At 37.8% G+C, this 18,450-nt stretch overlaps 2 pseudogenes; both read left to right on the top strand.

Annotated features, from left to right (window-relative positions):
- Nucleotides 1-1,876: 1,876 nt before the first annotated feature.
- LOC132424374 (olfactory receptor 5H19-like) lies at nucleotides 1,877-6,911 on the top strand (annotated as a pseudogene).
- Nucleotides 6,912-15,384: 8,473 nt separating this feature from the next.
- Nucleotides 15,385-16,386, top strand: LOC132424375 (olfactory receptor 5H8-like; annotated as a pseudogene).
- Nucleotides 16,387-18,450: the final 2,064 nt, after the last annotated feature.

Genomic DNA, 18,450 nt, shown 5'->3' on the forward strand with positions numbered 1-18,450 from the left:
TCTCTAAGTTCATAACACTCAGCTTTCTAGTCTCCTTCCTGCTTCTCAGCTCAGTATCCTTTTCTGGTCTCACCCTAGTCTTTCTCTGTTGTGAACCAGGCCTCTTGGTTGCCACAGGAAACGAGTTAATTGAATGGAAATAGCTCTAACATAGAAATGCATGAGACAATGGAGAAATCAGGTGAAAAAATGATCAGGAAGAGAAGGAAGCAAAGGAGCTAATCAACAGCCCAAATCATGACCCAACACCAGCTCAATGAGACCTGCTGCCACTGATGTTGAGGTTGGAATGCCAGCTCACACTCACAGTGCCATGGTTGTGGATGCAGGATGCGTTTGCTGGAGTCTTGATATTGCTGTCTTTGCAACCAGTATTCTCTTTTGTCCCGGTACATTTTTTTTCTCTCTCTCTTCTTATTCCAAATGTAGGTTTTGTGGATTTGATTTGACAAATCTAGGTCAAGTTCCCTCACTCTATGTGCAAGGGGAATGGGAAAGTCAGTTTCTAGTTTTTTGGCTTCTTTTTTTTTTAATTAATTTTTTATTGGAGTATAGTTGGTTTACAATGTTGTGTTAGTTTCTGCTGTACAGAAAAGTGAATCAGTTATAAATATACATATATCCACTCTTTTTAGATTCTATTCCCATATAGGTCATTATGGCTATCATCTTTTGGCTTCTTGAATGGGTGATACCCTCTACCAGCCACCACGACTACGTGGGAGAAAAGGGGATCAGATGTTGGCTATCTAATATATGCTGTGTATCCACTGTGTAACCTCTTTAATATAAGTTCCTCAAGTTTCTTTCTGTGCCCTTCTTCTTCTTATGCATACTCTTCAATGGATAGGTTATCAATAAATATGCCTTCAGCTACCCCCAAAACTCCTAAGACATTATTTCTATTAAGCTATTTGTAGACTCATATTACTAAGTACATCTCATCTTGATGTTCAGAGGATGCTCTCTCCACAAACTGGCCACTGCAGCTGAGATCTTGATTTCAACTTTTGCTGTCCATCTAGCCAGTCACCAAGTGACTCTTCTCTCCTTCACTGACCATCCCTTTCACATCTAATGTCACAAGGTCCTAGTGTCTCTGCATTTTGAATTCTTTTGCATCTATCTCTCTGTCTTCCTCATGACAACCAAAGTTATATCACCAACGGACTAGGCACTACACATGCATTTGTGGAGCATTTTTTTAAAGTACAGATCCCTAGAACTGAATCTTGACCCACTGAATTAATTTCTACAGTAATGTCTCACAATGTATATTCTGCATAAAAAGCTCCACAATCAATTCTGATGTGTAATCTGGTTAGAAAACCATTGGACAATAAATAGCAATATCTCCTGAATAGTATCCCTGACTCCAGCTTTCCCTCCATGACACCTATTTTCTGTGCTGACAAAAAATTAATTTAAAATACTTTCTGAGGCCTCTCCCTGTCTTGAAAATTTTCAGTATATACATATTACCTGAGGTAAAGAGTTCATGATCCTTCACGTAGCATTCAATTCATTTTATAATCCAGATCCCTTAAACATCTATTCCCTTGACTAATAATCCATGTCCCAGACTCAGAATTTCCCTACCACACTCTATCAGGTCCCCACAAATTTAGCAAATGGTTAGAATGTCTCTTTTATATAAATCTATTAATTTCTGCACATTATTTGAACTGAAATTATCATATTGAGTGGCATTTCTTCAAATCCCCCAGTTTATATAGTGATATTTTATGAAATTAAAAGGGCATTCTGATAGGAGTATGATTTCGACTCCACTTTACAAGTTTTCAATTCATAAATCCATAGTGAATGTTATTTTTATATTTATTGCATTTTATTTCAGGGGACATCCAGTGAAGATATGGAAAAGGAAAATGCAACATTGCTGACAGAGTTTGTTCTCTCAGGACTTTCATATCAACAGGAGTGGCAAATCCCCTGGTTCCTGGTATTCCTGGTGATATACCTCATCACCATTGTGGGGAACCTTGGTCTTATTGCTCTCATCTGGAATGACTCTCAACTTCACACCCGCATGTACTTATTCCTTGGGAGTTTGGCTTTTGTGGATACTTCAGTATCATCCTTAGTGACCCCCAAGATGCTGGTCAACTTCTCCGCCAAGAGTAAGATGATATTTCTCTCTGAATGCATGGTACAATTTTTTCCCTTTAAGTCAGTGCGACCACGGAATGTTTTCTCTTGGCAAGTATGGCATATGATCGCTATGTGGCCATGTGCAACCCTTTATTTATCCAGTGATTATGACCAATAGACTATGTATGCGACTGTTCGTGTCATCATTTGTAGGTGGTGTCCTACATGCCTTTATTCATATAGGATTTTTATTCAGATAACCTTCTGTAATTACAACATGATATATAACTTTTACTGTGAGAGTCCACCTGCCGATGCAGGGGACACGGGTTCATGTCCCGGTCCAGGAAGATCCCACATGCTGCGGAGCGGCTGGGCCTGTGAGCCATGGCCGCTGAGCCTGTGCGTCCAGAGCCTGTGCTCCACAACGGGAGAGGCCACAACAGTGAGAGGCCCGAGTACAGCGGGAAAAAAAAAAAAAAAAAGAAGTTTGTAAGATAAAGAGATCAGTAGTATGTAAAAGTTATTCAAATGTGTTGTTGACAACAAGGGGCTTTAAATGCATATTATCAAAGCTCAAATAATGTTAAGATGATATGATGCCATAGTTTCCAGTGGGTAGCTGAGAAATACTTGAAAATGAGCAAGAATTTGGCTGTTTCATGCTCTAAAAGTCCTTGAAAGGTTGTTCTCCTCACATGCCATACTATTTAAGTATAATAAGCAATCCATTTTCAGAGCCATTTTGCCTTTCCTCTCCTGACACTTAAATTCCATACACATTCCATATCACTCAGGTCCTAACCCTCAAAACTACCGACCTCTGTTATTTACCCCTTCCATCCTGCTGATATTCTTTTCCTTTCCAAACATACCTGCAGGATTAACCTTTATAAACAGGACTCTGATTACATGATATCTTTCTTCAATAACTTTTAATAGATTGTCATTGCTACCAGATTTTTCACATATATGGGAAGTGTATCTAGAGCTGTATACATACATATGCATTATGATTATTTCTTCATTTATGTTAAGATTATATGGTATATAAATACAAGTAAATATATATGCATATATATCTATATATACAGACTTCTTCCTTCCTTCCTCCCTCCCTCCCTCCTTCCTCCTTCCTTCCTTCCTTTCTTCTTTCTTTCTTTTTTTCTGTTCTTTCTTTCTTTCCTTCCTTCTTTCTTTTTCTCTTTCTCTTTCTTTCTTTCTTTCTCTCTTTCTTTCTTCTTTTCTTTCTTTCTTCTTTTCTTTCTTTCTTCTCTCTTTCTTTCTTCATATTTCACCCTGCATATGTTCATCCCGGCATTCAAATAAAACCCTGCTTTAACTCTGAAGGCTCTTTCTCCACAATTCTCCTGTGGACTCTACACTATACCCAAACTGAGTTACTGAAAGCTTTCTGGACAAACCTCTCTCTCTCAGGTTCACGCTTTTGCTCACACAGGTCTCTCCACAGAGAATTCTCCCCACCCAACTTCTCTATCTTCATTTAAAATTGAAAAGGTATCATTTCCTCAACGACTCTCTCAAATTTTACAACTTCTGCGATGTTTTTCCAGTGTACCTCAAACATAATAGGAATGCTCACTCATCTCAAATGTTTAGCAGTTTATTTATTCTTCTTGGTCACACTTGGCCTCGTATAATAATATTTTTGGCCTACAAACTCTTTTAAATTACAATTTAGAAATCCTTCTGTCTTTTGTAGTAGATAGCACAGTGGCTTACTCACATGAGCTCCTAAATAAGTATTCACAAAATATTTATAAACTTAAAATGATCTGACAGCTCACATACATAGAATACAGTAAGAGTGCATCACTCTTTTTCAACCCAGTAATGAGCCCAGAGAAATTACTGGACCTGGCATGGCTGCTGCATGCCAGCTCACCTTCTTAAATTTCTTTCATGACAATTGAAAATATTATCAGTAGGATTGGTTCCTGGGATAGAGTATGACAAAATATCAGGGAGAAGCTTAATCAGAAGTTTGGTTTAAAGATGCAAGACATATAATTATTTAAAACAAAAATCATTACTCTATATTCCTGGAAGTGCGAGTCACAAGATTAGACCAGGTCATCTGCCTTCTTTTTACTCCTCTGAGACATCCCCCTATGTCCCAAAAAGGGAATGCATTCATCACATTCCAGTTGCTTTTACTGTTTCTCCCTAAAGAGTCCTTTTTTTTTTTTTAAGGAAACTCCATACTGCTCTCCATAGTGGCTGTATCAATTTACATTCCCACCAACATTGCAGGAGGGTTCCTTTTTTTCTGCACCCTCTCCAGCATTTATTTGTAGACATTTTGATGACGGCCATTCTGACTGGTGTGAGGTGATATCTCATTGTAGTTTTGATTTTCATTTCTCTAACGATTAGTGATGTTGAGCATCCTTTCATGTGTTTGTTGGCAATCTGTATATCTTCTTTGGAGAAATGTCTATTTAGGTCTGCTGCCCATTTTTTGATTGTGTTGTTTGTTTGTTTGATATTTTGCTATATGAGCTGTTTGTATATTTTGGAGATTAAACCCTTGTCAGTCTCATTGTTTGCAAACATTTTCTCCCATACTGTAGGTTGTCTTTTTGGTTTGTTTATAGTTTCCTTTGCTGTGCAAAAGCTTTTAAGTTTAATTAGGTCCCATATGTTTATTTGTTATTTCAATTCCTCTAGGAGGTGGATCCAAAAAAATATTGCTGTGATTTATGTCAAATAGTGTTCTGCCTATGTTTTCCTTTAGGAGTTTTATAGTAACTGGTTTTACATTTAGGTCTTTAATCTATTTTGAGTTTATTTTTGTGTATGGTGTTAGAGAATATTCTAATTTAATTGTTTTACATGTAGTTGACCAGTTTTCCCTGCACCACTTATTGAAGAGACTGTCTTTTCTCCATCGTATATTATTGCCTCCTTTGTCATAGATTAATTGACCATAGGTGTGTGGATTTATTTCTGGGCTTTTTATCCTGTTTCATTAAAATAGAGCTACCATACAATCCTGCAATCCCACTCCTGGGCATATATCTGGAGAAAACCATGACTTAAAATGCTACATGCACCCCAATGTTCATTGCAGCAATAGCCAAGACATGGAAGCAACTTAAATGTCCATCAATGGATGAATGGATAAAGAAGATGTGGTATAATATATGCGGTGGAATATTACTCAGCCATACAAAAGAATGAAATAATGCCATTTGCAGAACGTGCATGAACCTAGACATTACCATACTAAGTGAAGTAAGCCAGACAGAGAAACACAAATATCATATGATATCGCTTATATGTGGAATCTTTTAAAAAATGATACAAATGAACTTATATACAAAAGGCCCAAAGACATAGAGAATAAACTTATGGTTACCAAAGGGGAAGGTGGTGGAGGGATAAGTTAGGAGTTTGGGATCAACATATACACACTATTATGTATAACATAGATAACCAACAGGGGCCTACTGTATAGCACAGAGAACTTTACTCAATATTTTGTAATAACATATAGGGGAAAAGAATCTGAAAAAGAATAGATACATATATATGTATAACTGAATCACTTTGCTGTACATCTGAAACTAGCATGACATTGTAAATCACTTATGCTTCAATTTAAAAAAATAATAAAAAAGAATCATTGTTATTGTATATGTACATACTTCAATGATTTTTATTACTGTATAAGGTTTCCATTGTTTAGATGGATTCCTTCAATTATTTAGAGTTTTGCTTCTTCATACATTGTAATGACCCAAAGACTAACTGAAAGTATAGGCAGCGGTATGTATTTCTTCTGCCATCATTAGCACTGTTTCCTAAAGAATTTTTCTTTGAATGAGAAGTCTGGTGTCAAGCTATGAGTATATGAGTGGGTGTATAACCCATCACATCTTAATTTAGGTTGCTGAGTACAGAATAGACAGTTGGAGGCCTCTCAGAAGTGCAGACTTCCTTGAAGCCTTCTCTTGTAGACATCTAGTCTACAGATTCCTCTGCTCTGTATGGATCTTCAGTACAATCTCAACTACTTTATGCCTTCCAGAAATTACCAAAATCCCCACTCAAATGATGTGATCCCATTCACTTCTGTTATAGATTTATTCATTTGTACATTTTTTTGTCATTTCAATGGTATGTTGGTAAAGAGGTAAAAGATACACCTGTGAAAAATCCACATTTTTGGACAAGATATTCTGCTGATTCCTTTAAAAAGAAACTATGAAATTAAATCTGTATTGTTTAATGGTTATTTAGATTTAAAGGATGATATAATTTTGCTAAGTTCATCCAGTTGTCTAGACACTGCTGCTGCTAGATTAGATCATTTGTTGGAAATACAAATAATATACTTGAGATATTCTTTATTATGAAGTTGCATTCATTTTCTTAACCTGGAGATTGAAAAGAATATATAATAAATTATCTCTCTTTATGTATATGTGCATATGTTTTTTTCTCTTTGCCTTCCAATACCTTCTACTAAGTAAGACTTCTACTGTTCAGGAGATTGTTGATAATTTTATCCTAGACTGTGTTCAAAGAAATAACATAACTAGGATTGGGCAAAAACAAACAAATATAAATCAAAATTAGAACTGTATAACTAAAGTCTGTTTTGTTGACTAATTTTGGCATGTAGTCTTAGCACATGTAGTATTAGGAAAGTGTCAAAACCTCTCTGGTATAGGCTTTCATTTTAGCTCTTTTTGTTGGTCTTTTAAAACTAAGGTTTGAAAAATTTAGTGGGCATCAAAATCACCTGGAGAGCTTATGAAAACACAGACTGATGGGCATTATCATTAGAGTTTCTAATTCAGTCATGCTAATGCTGTTGTTTTGGGACTATACATAGCAAACTACTGTTGTGAACTGAATGTTGATTTCCCTCCAAATTCATACATTGAAGCACTAATCCCCTAATGTGGTGGTATTTAGAATGAGGACTTTAGGAGGTAATTAGGGTAGGAATAGATCATAAGGGTCAGGTTTTCATGATGGTATTAGTGCCCTTATAAGAAGAGAAAGAGGCAAGAGAACTAACTCCTCCCCACCACCCCCAGGAATACTCAACCTGCAAAGGCCAAGTGAGAAGGCTGCTGCCTACTAGGCCAGGAAGCAATCTCTCACCATGTACAATAAATATCTGCTGGCCCCTTGTTCTTGAACGTCCCATCTTCCAGAATGTAAGAAATAAATGTTGGTGGTATAAGCAACACAGTCTATGATATTCTGTTACAGTAGCCTGAGCTAAGATAATCACTGCTTTAAAGTAATCAGTGAAGCAAAATTGTTATAGTATTAGGATATTTTGATATCAGATGAAACAGAGTTTCCATATACTCTATTCCCTACTTAAACAGCACTCTGAAAATATTTTGACAGTTTGCACCCTCTATTTATACTTTCCTTTCAGTTTTGGACAGAAAGATGCAAATAGGGCATCTATTTCAAAGGATGAATTATTGTGGATTTTTAAATAATTTTTTCTCGGGAACCATGATTGATAGTGATGATAGCCAATAAAAACCACATTGTCTAATTTCAGTATGGTTAATGGGAGGGTTCTCTGTCCCTTTTGAAAAATTAATTACCAAGCCAGATCAGCATTTAGATCACCCCTTTCAAGTACAACTTCATATACACAATATTCCTTATGCTGTAGTACGTGACGTTTACCTCTTCTGAAAAGGTACCTTCATAGTGAGACTTATTTAGAGCCATAGCTAACAGTTACATAATGATAGTTCCCTCACTTTGCAAGATAAAACAAGATGTTCACTAAACATACAGTGAGTTTTGGTTATAGTCATGGTTGTCCAGAGTAACAGAACCAGGAGAATCTATCTCTCTATCTCACTACCTCCCTATATATCTATCTATCATCTATTTATCTATCTATCTATCTATATTTATACCAAGACATTTATTATAAGATATTGGCTGACATGATATGGAGTCTGAGAGGTTCCATGATTTTCCCTCTGCAAGCTGGAGAGTGAGGACAGTAGTGTCCTACTTTCAAAGGTCTCAGGCAGTAGGGCCAATTGTATAGATTCCTTTCTGAGTATGAAGTCCTGAGAATCAGATCATCAAGGGCAGGAGAATATCCATGCTAACCAGTCAAACAGAAAGTGAATTCCACCTTCCTCTGCCTCTTTGTTCCATCCAAGCCCACACCAGACTGGCTAATGCCCAGCTACGCTGCGGAGAGTCATCAGCTTTACTGAGTCCACCAATTCCACACTAATTTGGAACTTCCTCACAGAAACACCCCCAAATAATGTTTAATTAGATATCTAGACAGTTCACGGACCAGTTGACACATAAAATTAACCATTACAGGTTCACCTTTTGTCAACTTAGCACCCATACACATATCTTAAAACTATTCTATTTCTAAATAATGATAATAGCAAGGTCACCTAACATGATACAACTATGCTATGTACAACCAAAAATGTATTACTTCTTCCCCGGAGAGGAGGTAAAATCTTTGAGTGATGTTTACTATTGATTCTCCTTGATATCTGGTAATACAAATACTAAGATGTCAAATGAACAACACTCAATTATTATACTATAAAGTCAGCACATCTTATGTCTCATGATAAGGGAATAAGAGTGGAAAGAAAACAAAGCTGTTTGCTATACACACCCACAAATGTTTTCATATCAAACTAAGAAGGAAATCTCTTGGCAAATTACACCTCATATCTGTAACTGGACATGTGATTGGTGCTGGTATTTTAACTAACTTCTTTCACTACCCATTCTGCATTCTCTTCGCCTCCAGCAAACACCTCACTCAGGTGGTCATTTTTCTTCACCTTGTGGAATAAGCCAAAGGTTCACTCCTGAAGAGTCTGGGCCATTAGAACTACTATGTGGTTTGGCCTGTTAAAGTTTTCCATTGACCTTAACCATGGGAATGATAATGCTAAGAGATAGCCTGAGGTATCTTCTGTATTCCAGACATACTCTTCCTTACCCTCTTTGTGGAATAGTCCAGTTTCCTCTTGGTAGTTGCCATCAATCACCTCAGCCAGCACAGTAACTCACTTCTTTGTCTCATGAGTCAAAGGAACATAAAGCCAAAGGGACCAAGGGGCAGTCTACTTTCAGCTCAACGGAAGCATTGTTGTGTGTCCTGGTGGAAGCAGGACTGCCCGCTGTAAGGTTTTCCCTTCACTACTGTCCTTCCTAAATGTCACAGAGAGGAGTTGTCATGCAACAGCTGTCCACTTTATGATGGTGCCTGCATACCACGCAGAACCATCTGTAAATCAGGCCCCAGTCTTCTCTTCTCTGTCAACTCATCATAGAGAATTCCCTATAGGACCACAGGTCCAGGCTGGGAGACAGAAGCCATTGCAGCAGGAGTAGAGGCCAATAGCATTTGAACCACTTCTTCATGTAACTTACTTGTGCCTTCAGGACCTGTTCCTGCCTTGATCAAGTGTCTACTACTTCTATTCGATGAAGGAATGCTGCTGTGCACACTGAACTTTATGGTTAGTGGGTCAAATAACATCCAGTGTGTCAAGGGCAGCTCTGGTATCATGGCAAATTGGTGGCCCATTGTTAAACGTTCATGTTTTACCAAGGCTCACTAGCAGTCCAACAGCTGTTTCTCTAAAGTACAGTCATTATCCACAGAGGATGGCAGTGCTTTGCTCAGAATTCTAAAGGCCTGCACTGTGATCAACCTCTAGAGGCTTATTAAAGGCTCCAAGCATCTGTCACTGCCATTTCAGGCTCCACTGGATCTGCTGGATATGGTTCAAGGAGCAGAACAGCTTGCACAGAAGCCAAGACATGTTGCAAAACCTTCTTTTGCTCTGAGACCCGCTCAAAACTAGCCGCTGGTAAATGGGCTGGAGTAACACACCCAAATAATGCTAATACTGCTCCAAAATCCACAGGGGCACATTATGTGTTGTGCCTCTCTTTTGGTTTCAGGAAGGGTCAGGTATAACAACTTATCCTTCACCTTAGAAGGGTTTTCTTGACATGCCCTATATCACTGGACACCTTGAAATTTCACTGAAGTAGAAGGCCCCTGAAATTTTGTCAGATTTGTTTTCCACCTCTGTCCTACAAATGGCTAACTAATAAATATTATTGCTTGCTCATTAAGACCAATCAGCACAATGTCATCCATGTAACAGACTAGTGTGATATAATATTTACAAATCATATGTGTGATAAAAGGCTTGTTTCCAGGATATATGAAGCACTCTCAAAATTCATAATAAAAAACAACTAAACCAATTAAAAATGGGTAAAATACTTGAACACTTTACCAAAAGAGATATACAGATGTCAAAGAAGGATGCAAAAAAATGCTTTATAAAATTAGTTACTAGGGAAATGCAAATGAAAGTGCTATGAGATATTACCTATTAAAATGACCAAAATTGAAAAGACTACCCAGAGTGGAAGCAGTAATACAGGCCTTTGCGCTCAGAGAGAGGCAACCAAATAAGTTAGGAGATAATTATACAAAATTGAAGAGGGCAGTAAATTTTAGTCAAGTGTTGGTTATGTTGAAGCTACCTCTGCACATCATACTCCCCACTCCACTCTTCTGTGCACTTTTCACAGGACTCTTCTCTTCTATGTTATTTTCTCCTCTACTTTGGCTTTCATCAGCAAAATTGTAAGGAAGCAGATTAATTGATCAATCAATCTACTAAAATGATGCTGTTTGCTTTCCCCCATCTAGCCATCCAAGTCCCAAATGGAGGCTAAGCATTTTCTTTTGTTACTCAGATATCATACCAAAATACCACAAATAAGTAAGTTAAGTTTTATTTTTCTGAATGAATGTACACTGACAACTTTCTCTGTTAATGCAAAAAAGGCAAATCTGATCATCATGGTACCACCATTTCTAAACCCCTCAATAGCTTTCCTTTAAATTAAGGTATAGAACAAAGTCCCTGATCTGGCCTCCAAGGCCCTGTGTTACCCCCATATGCTGGCCTCCCTTACCCATCTGGCTCCTCCCTGCATCCCTCTTTGCAAGCCAGCTACATTTACCAAGCTGTGCTTCTCCAATTATCTAGGCTCTCCATGATAAAGACCCTGTGGATGGCACCTGTTCACAGGCATCACCTCTTGGAAATGAAGACGCTCAGGCCCCACCACTGATCTACTGAAACAGGATTCGCTTTTTAACAAGATCTCCAGGAGACTCACAGGCATTAAAGTTTGAGAAGCACTGCTATAGGTTGTCTCCCACTGTGGTCCTTTGTTTTGTTTTTCCTTTACTCCTTCCCCAGATGTTTGCTTGGTGAGATTTCTCACCAGATTTCAGCTTAAAGTTGGGAGTTAGGTATGGGTCTGGAACGTGAGCTACAGTTTGCATGAGGAGGACAAATTTACTTGGGGTTGGGTCTTGACAGGAATCTAGAAATTAGGCCTCATTAAAATCATGTGTGATTAGCTCAGATAAGACCATACTGATCAAAGCACTCAGAGCATCAACACTTATTGATAAACTGGAGTTTGCAAAAACATGTCAGAAGTGTCCTCTGTGGTTGAAAATAGTGCCATAAAGTGTAATTTCTATTGTTAAAACCAGAACTGTCTGCAATGACTGACGTTTACGATTTCAGAGACTGTGGTGCCCCATGCAGCAACCTGGATTTCTTATACCTGTCCAAACCCACAATGCCCAGAAGAACAGCTTAGCTTTGTCCAAAAGGTAATCCATGAGTGCTATCAGGGGAATTTAAGTTTTTCACTCCTTCCTCTTCCGGCAAAAGCACACAGTTATACAATTGGTTAACTCTTGTGTTCAACACAAATTTATATAAACTTATGTAAACAACATTTTCCTGAGCTTGGATAATGAAGCCTCCAAAGTGAATCAGTGTGCAAAGAATTGTCACCTGTATTATTGTCATTGCAGTGCCTTTATATTAGTTTCTACTTCAGAAAGCCAAACACTGAAAGGAGCTCAACAATTTCTAACAGATATAGGTAAGAGAGAATGCTTTTTGTAATATTCATTATTTTTTCATAGAAAGTTAAAATACTGTTAAATTTGTAATAATTTTGATTTGATTTACAAGATACCAAAATAGCCAGTTGAAAATGGAAAACAAATAGTGAATAATCTGCATGCTTTATTATTGTGAGTAAAATCTGGATGAGCAAAATAGCTCTAAGAACACATTGTACTCTTTAAATATTTAATCATCTGGTTAGCATACTTACAATGACTCTATAGGATAAGTTTTGGTGAATTAGAACTTTAAACAAATGAACAGTAGTTTAAGGATTTAGGTCAATGTTTTCTACATAAGAAATCTTTCTGATAATTGCATTCAAAATATTTATTTGATTTAATTAACCATATTCTCTGATTAAATTTTAAGTTAAATCACTTAAATAATAACCTCTCTATTCTTTCACCTACTTCTGACAATAATTTCGTTATACATACATGTACATATACATATATATATACAGAAAAATGAAGAAAATGTTTCTCCAGTGCTTTTCTCAGGTTTATAACTTAATAAGTACCCACACATCAAACTGAGAATTTTTAAAATGTTTAGTGATTTGAGATTGCATGGAAGGATGTTCACTCAAAATAAATATACATTTAACAACTGCAGTTATTGGCACTGGTTATTTACATTGCCTGTATTAAGTCCCAGTCTTTGAATCAATTTTATTCCACTAATAAAACTTGTGGAGAAGCAAATGCTTTAATCGCAAACCAGGAGGATTTCTAAAGAAAGTCAGCTCTAATCATAGTGATAACAAAGATAAAGCATCTTTTATATATGAAAAGAACTTTGAGGCCATGCTAGTATATTTATGAGCAAAAAATAAAATTAAAATGAAAGTTTTTAACACACCATTGTAAAGCAATTATACTCCAATAAAGATGTTTAAAAAAAATTCTTAATTAAAAAACCTAAAAAAAATGAAAGTTTCTAATTAATACACAAATTCCATAGGAAAATAAACTTGGAGTTTTTAATAAAAGAAAAAGAAAGGTGACCCTGTGTTGACAACTTTTGTTGAAGCCAGAGTTGACAGATATTTATCCTCCAAACGCTGAGACTTTCCCCTTATTTCATCTTCAGCCTTTCTCTGATACTTCCTCTCTCTATTTGCTTGTCTTTCCTACACTTATTCATCTATGTTCGTTTGTCTCTTCCAGTTTTTTGTTGTTCCTTGTCACCCACACAAATTTTCCATTCCACTTCTCTATGCACTCTCATCTCAATGACCTCTTCTCTCTCTTTTGAAAACTTTCATGACATCGTTCTATAAGGAAAAATATCGCATCTGTCTATGGGCGGTGGTAAACAAATGTCAACTGTTGTCCACAACTTATATACTTTATTTCATTCTCCTCACTGCTGTGCCATTTGCTTCCTTTTCATTTCTCATTATTCTCCGACCTCAACTCTATCCCAAAATGGAAATTGCTCTCACTAAAAACTCTCTTAATTCCTACACACAATGATCTCTATTCACTCCTTATCCTACCAGAGCAATTATTTCATTTTAGGCACTGTATTTTCCTTTGTCCTTCTTGAGTATTTTCCTCTCTTTAAGTTCCCAACACTCAGCTTTCCAGTTCCCTCCTGATTCTCTGACACTCTGCTCTGTAGCTTTTTCTGGTCTTTCCTTTTCTCCTTTTGTGTGAGTCAGAGCTCTTGGCTGCAAGATGAAATGAGTTAATTGAATGAAAATTGGCTTGGACATAGAAATGTTAGGGAAGTTGGGGAAATCCACTAGAGAAATTGGCAGGACACAAAGAAAGAAGTCAGACAGTCAACAGCCAAAATCATGTCCCATCTCTAGCTCAATAAGACCTGTTGTCATTGCTGCTGAACTTGAATGCCACAATTCACACTCTCAATGCCATTGCTATGGGTACAGGATTTTCTGGGGTCATGATATTGTTTCCTTGGTTGACTTTATAACCAAAATTCTCTTTGTCCACATTTGACCTCTTTCTCCCCTCTCCATATCCCAAATAGAGTGTAAATGAGTTTTTTGGGGCTAACCCTATATCAAGCCCCCTCATTCTAGGTACCAGGGGGATGGGAAAGATAGTTTCCAGAAACTTTGGCTTCTAGAGAGGTTGAGAGCTTTAGTCTGCCACCAAGACTCATTTGGTAGAAAAGAGGATCAGATGTGAACCATCTAATAAATGATGTACATTCATTTTTAATCTCTTTAATGTAACTTCTTCAAGTTTATTTTCATTCCTTCCTCTTTTTTTTTTTTACTTTATGCACACTGTCCAATGTATAAGCCATATATAAGTATGTTTTCAGCCACCTCAATGATACCCAAGTCATCATTTCTATTAAGCACTTGTAGAATCATACTGCTAAGTTTATCTCACCTGGATGTTCAGAGGATGCTCCTTGCAAAAACTAGCTACTGCATCTTCAATCTCAATTTTTAATGACTACCTATCCAGTCATTAAAGAGAGTGACTCTCTCTCCTTTACTAATTACTCCTTCACATTTAATCTGTCACCAAGTCTTAGTGACTCTACATTCTAATTTATTTTGATCTCTTTGTCTCCCTCATCATTCTAATCATATCACACATGAACCAAGAACCTCACATACATTTTAATCAACTGGGAGCATTTAAAAATGCATATTACTTGACCACATTCATGATCTACTAAATCAATTTCTACAGTAGTACCTCAGACCCAATGTTTTGCATGGAAAACTACCTCAAACAATTCGGATGTGTAATCTGGTTTGGGAATTACAGGACAAGTGTTATAACTTCCTGAAGAGTATTCATGACACAAGATTCTGCTTCCTGCAGACTATTTCTACAACCAAATATTTAATTTCAAAACTAACTGATGATGACACTCCACATCTTAAAAGTTTTCAGTGCTTTCCTATTCCTTGAAGAATAAAATTGAAGATCATTCACATGGCATTCAATTCGTTTGATAATCCAGGCCTTTCTAAGATTTTTTTGATGTGCATCCATGTCAAACACACAGAATTTCCCTACCTCATTCAATAGCTTCCCCATAAATTTGCTCATGTTCAGAATTTCTTTCTTTTCTTCTAAATCTGTTTATTCCTATACATATTTTGAACTGAAATAATCACATTTTTCCAATATAGCAATTTCCTGAAATACTTTTCATGTATTAAAGAGTAAATAAAATAAATGGCATTGAGTCTAGTGTATGGTTTTATTTATAGTAGCTTAACCAAATCTTCTTTTTAAACTTCTGATAAATGTTACTTTACATTTACTGCATTGTATTTTAGAGGCCATCTAAGGATATGGAAACGGAAAATGCAACAGAGCTGACAAGAGTTTGCTCTCACAGGACTTACATACCAACCAGAGTGGCAAATCCTCTTGTCCCTGCTGTTCTTAATGCTACACCTCATCACCATGTGGGAAACCGTGGTCTGACTGCTCTCATCTGTAATGACCCTCACCTTCACATTCCCATGTACTTATTCCTTGGGAGCTTGGCTTTTGTAGATACTTGGTTATCACCCACAGTGGCCCCCAAGATGCTGGTCAACTTCTTTGCCAAGAGCAAAATGATCTCTCTCTTTGATTGCAAGATACAATTTTTTTCCCTTCCAATCTGTAACCATGGAATGTTTTTTGCTGACCACAATGGCGTATGATCGCTATGTGGCCACATGCAAACCATTACACTATCCAGTGATTATGACGACTAGGCTATGCATCTGGCTATTAGTTTTGTCATTTATAGGTGGCCTTTTCCATGCCATATTCAGATTAACTTTTTGCAATTCCATCATAGTACATCACTTTTACTGTGACATTATACCATTATTTAAGATTTCCTGTACTGATCCTTCCATTAACTTTCTGATGATTTTTATTTTCTCTGATCAATACAGTTGTTCACTATTTTCATTGTTCTTGTGTCTTACACACTTATTCTCTTTACAGTCTTAAACAAGAAGTCTGCAGAAGGCATAAGGAAGGCCTTCTCCACCTGTGGAGCCCAACTCCTATGTGTCTCTTTATACTATGGGCCTCTTCTCTTCATGTATGTGTGCCCTGCATCCACACAAGCAGATGATCAAGATATGATGGACTCTTTATTTTACACTGTCATAATTCCTTTGTTAAATCCAATTATCTACAGCCTGAGAAATAAGAAAGTCATAGATTCACTGACAAAAATGTTAAAGAGAAATGCTAATAGGTGTTCTTTTTTCATTAAAAGAACACATAATTGTACAGGTTAGATGTTGCTACGTGTTGACTAGTGTTCAAAGTTTTTTGCATTTATAATTGTCCTACTATTTTAATGACTTAAGATGTTAGTGCCTAACAAATTCCTTAAAGTATTTGCATATCTTATTCAAAAATATGTAAGGAGGGGGTGGAGGCAAGATGGCGGACTAGGAGGACGCGGAATTTGCATCCACATTCCCTGTCGACTAGGGCACCTACCAGGCACTGGTAGGGTACCATGGACACCTAGGGTACGGGAGGAACCCCCAGCGACTGGGTAGGACATGGAGCATGGAGGGAGTAAAGGGGGAGGAGAAGTGGAGGCGGGACGGGACTGGCACTCCTGAGGGGTAGCTGGGGGAGGAGAAGGGATTCCCACGCCCGAAGGGGGAAATTGCGGGACCATTGGGAGGACAGAGGATCAAAAGGGAGCATAGCCAGGTTTCCCCTGCCCACCTGGGGCCCCAGGAACCTGCTGAGATCCTGGGCCTGATCCTCTGCCCACCGAGGCCCCCTCCAGCCACGCAGGTCCTGAAGGAGTGGGGGGAGGGAAGAGGCAGCAAGAGTAAAGGATGGACCTACAGGCCGGCACCTCTGAGGGGCGGCTGGGGGAGGGGAGGAGTTTCTACACCCAGCAGGATCCATCCATGGTTAGGGGTCCAGAGGGGATGGGGGAGACCCTGTGGGAGACCCTGAGAGGGTAACGGAGGAATGGAAAGGAACGTGGCCAGCACTTTCCCTGTCCACTTAGGCACTGGGGAGCCTGTTGGGCTCTCAGGCCTAATCCTCTGCCCTCGGAGCTTCCCTCTTACCGCAGAGAGCCCAAGCCCTGTCCCTACACCCCCACCCAGGGCCCTACCTCTATACTCAGAGACCCCCTCCAATGTGCTGGGCTTAAACCCCACCCACACACCCTCACCCAGGGCCCTACCTCCAAACTCCAGAACCCCACACTCCACTCATGCTGCCTTTCCCCTTCCACGCAGGTCCTAAGCAGAGGCCCTGCACCTCGCTTTAACATCGCCCTGCCTAGGCCCCGCCCCAAAGGCCTTTTCTGGCTGTGTGCGTCCTGAGCCTAAGTCCTGCCTAGGCCCCACCCCTGCCTAAGTTCCACCCCCGCCTAAACTCCACGCCCCCTATAGCCAAGGACTTTTTTTTTCTTCTTCTTCTTTTAGGTTGGGGTTCTGTTTTACCTTGTTGTTGTTGACACATTTATATTTTTATTTTTTCTAATAAATCTTTTATTTTTCAAAATTTATTTTATTCTTTATACTTTGTTATTGTTCTGCTCCTTTTGGCTTGTTCCCCCCCTTTTTTTTTTCTTTTTTCTGTTGTGGTTTTGTTTTACCTTGTTGCAGTTGTTTCAATTATATTTTTATTTTTCATAATATATTTTTTACCTTTCTAATTTTATTTTTTATTCTTTGTTATTGTACTGCTCCTTTTTTTCTTTTTTTTTTTTTTTCCACTGAGCCACGTGGCTTGTGGGATCTTGGTTCCCAGGCTGGAGGTTGGGCCTCCAAACAAACAAAAAGCAAAAGCCCAAACAAAATTTGTCCTCAAAAATTATATTAAGATTTAAAGGGTTTTCTCTTCTAAATGTTAGAAAAACTAAAGTATAAAAGCAAGCTTTTAATCTACTCTGATATACTTCAGAAAATTTTACACAATTTTCTTAGAATCAGAAAAATTGTAGATGAGTCCCTTCAGATTAGGAATACCACTAACCTGGACTGATTCCAATTATGAGTACTGATATATGCATAGCATTAACAAAAACCTGGAGATGCTGATCAAGCATATTGAGATATAAAATGTTAAAAATTCTACATTTATAAACAAAAACACTTATTGATCCTTACAATTATGAAAGAAAAAAATAATTTACTGAGAACCTACTATCTGCTAGGCACTAAGCTAGAACTCATATATATTACCTACTAAAGAGTTAGACATGGTTTTTCACGATTTTCCTCAGTAAAAAATTTCATACTTTGAAATATCAAGGAAAGGATTTATTACCAAAAGACCAAATCTAGAAATAATAAGCAGATTAACTGATGTATGTGATTCTC

This window comes from Delphinus delphis, chromosome 4 (assembly GCF_949987515.2).
Source record: "Delphinus delphis chromosome 4, mDelDel1.2, whole genome shotgun sequence".
NCBI lineage: Eukaryota > Metazoa > Chordata > Mammalia > Artiodactyla > Delphinidae > Delphinus > Delphinus delphis.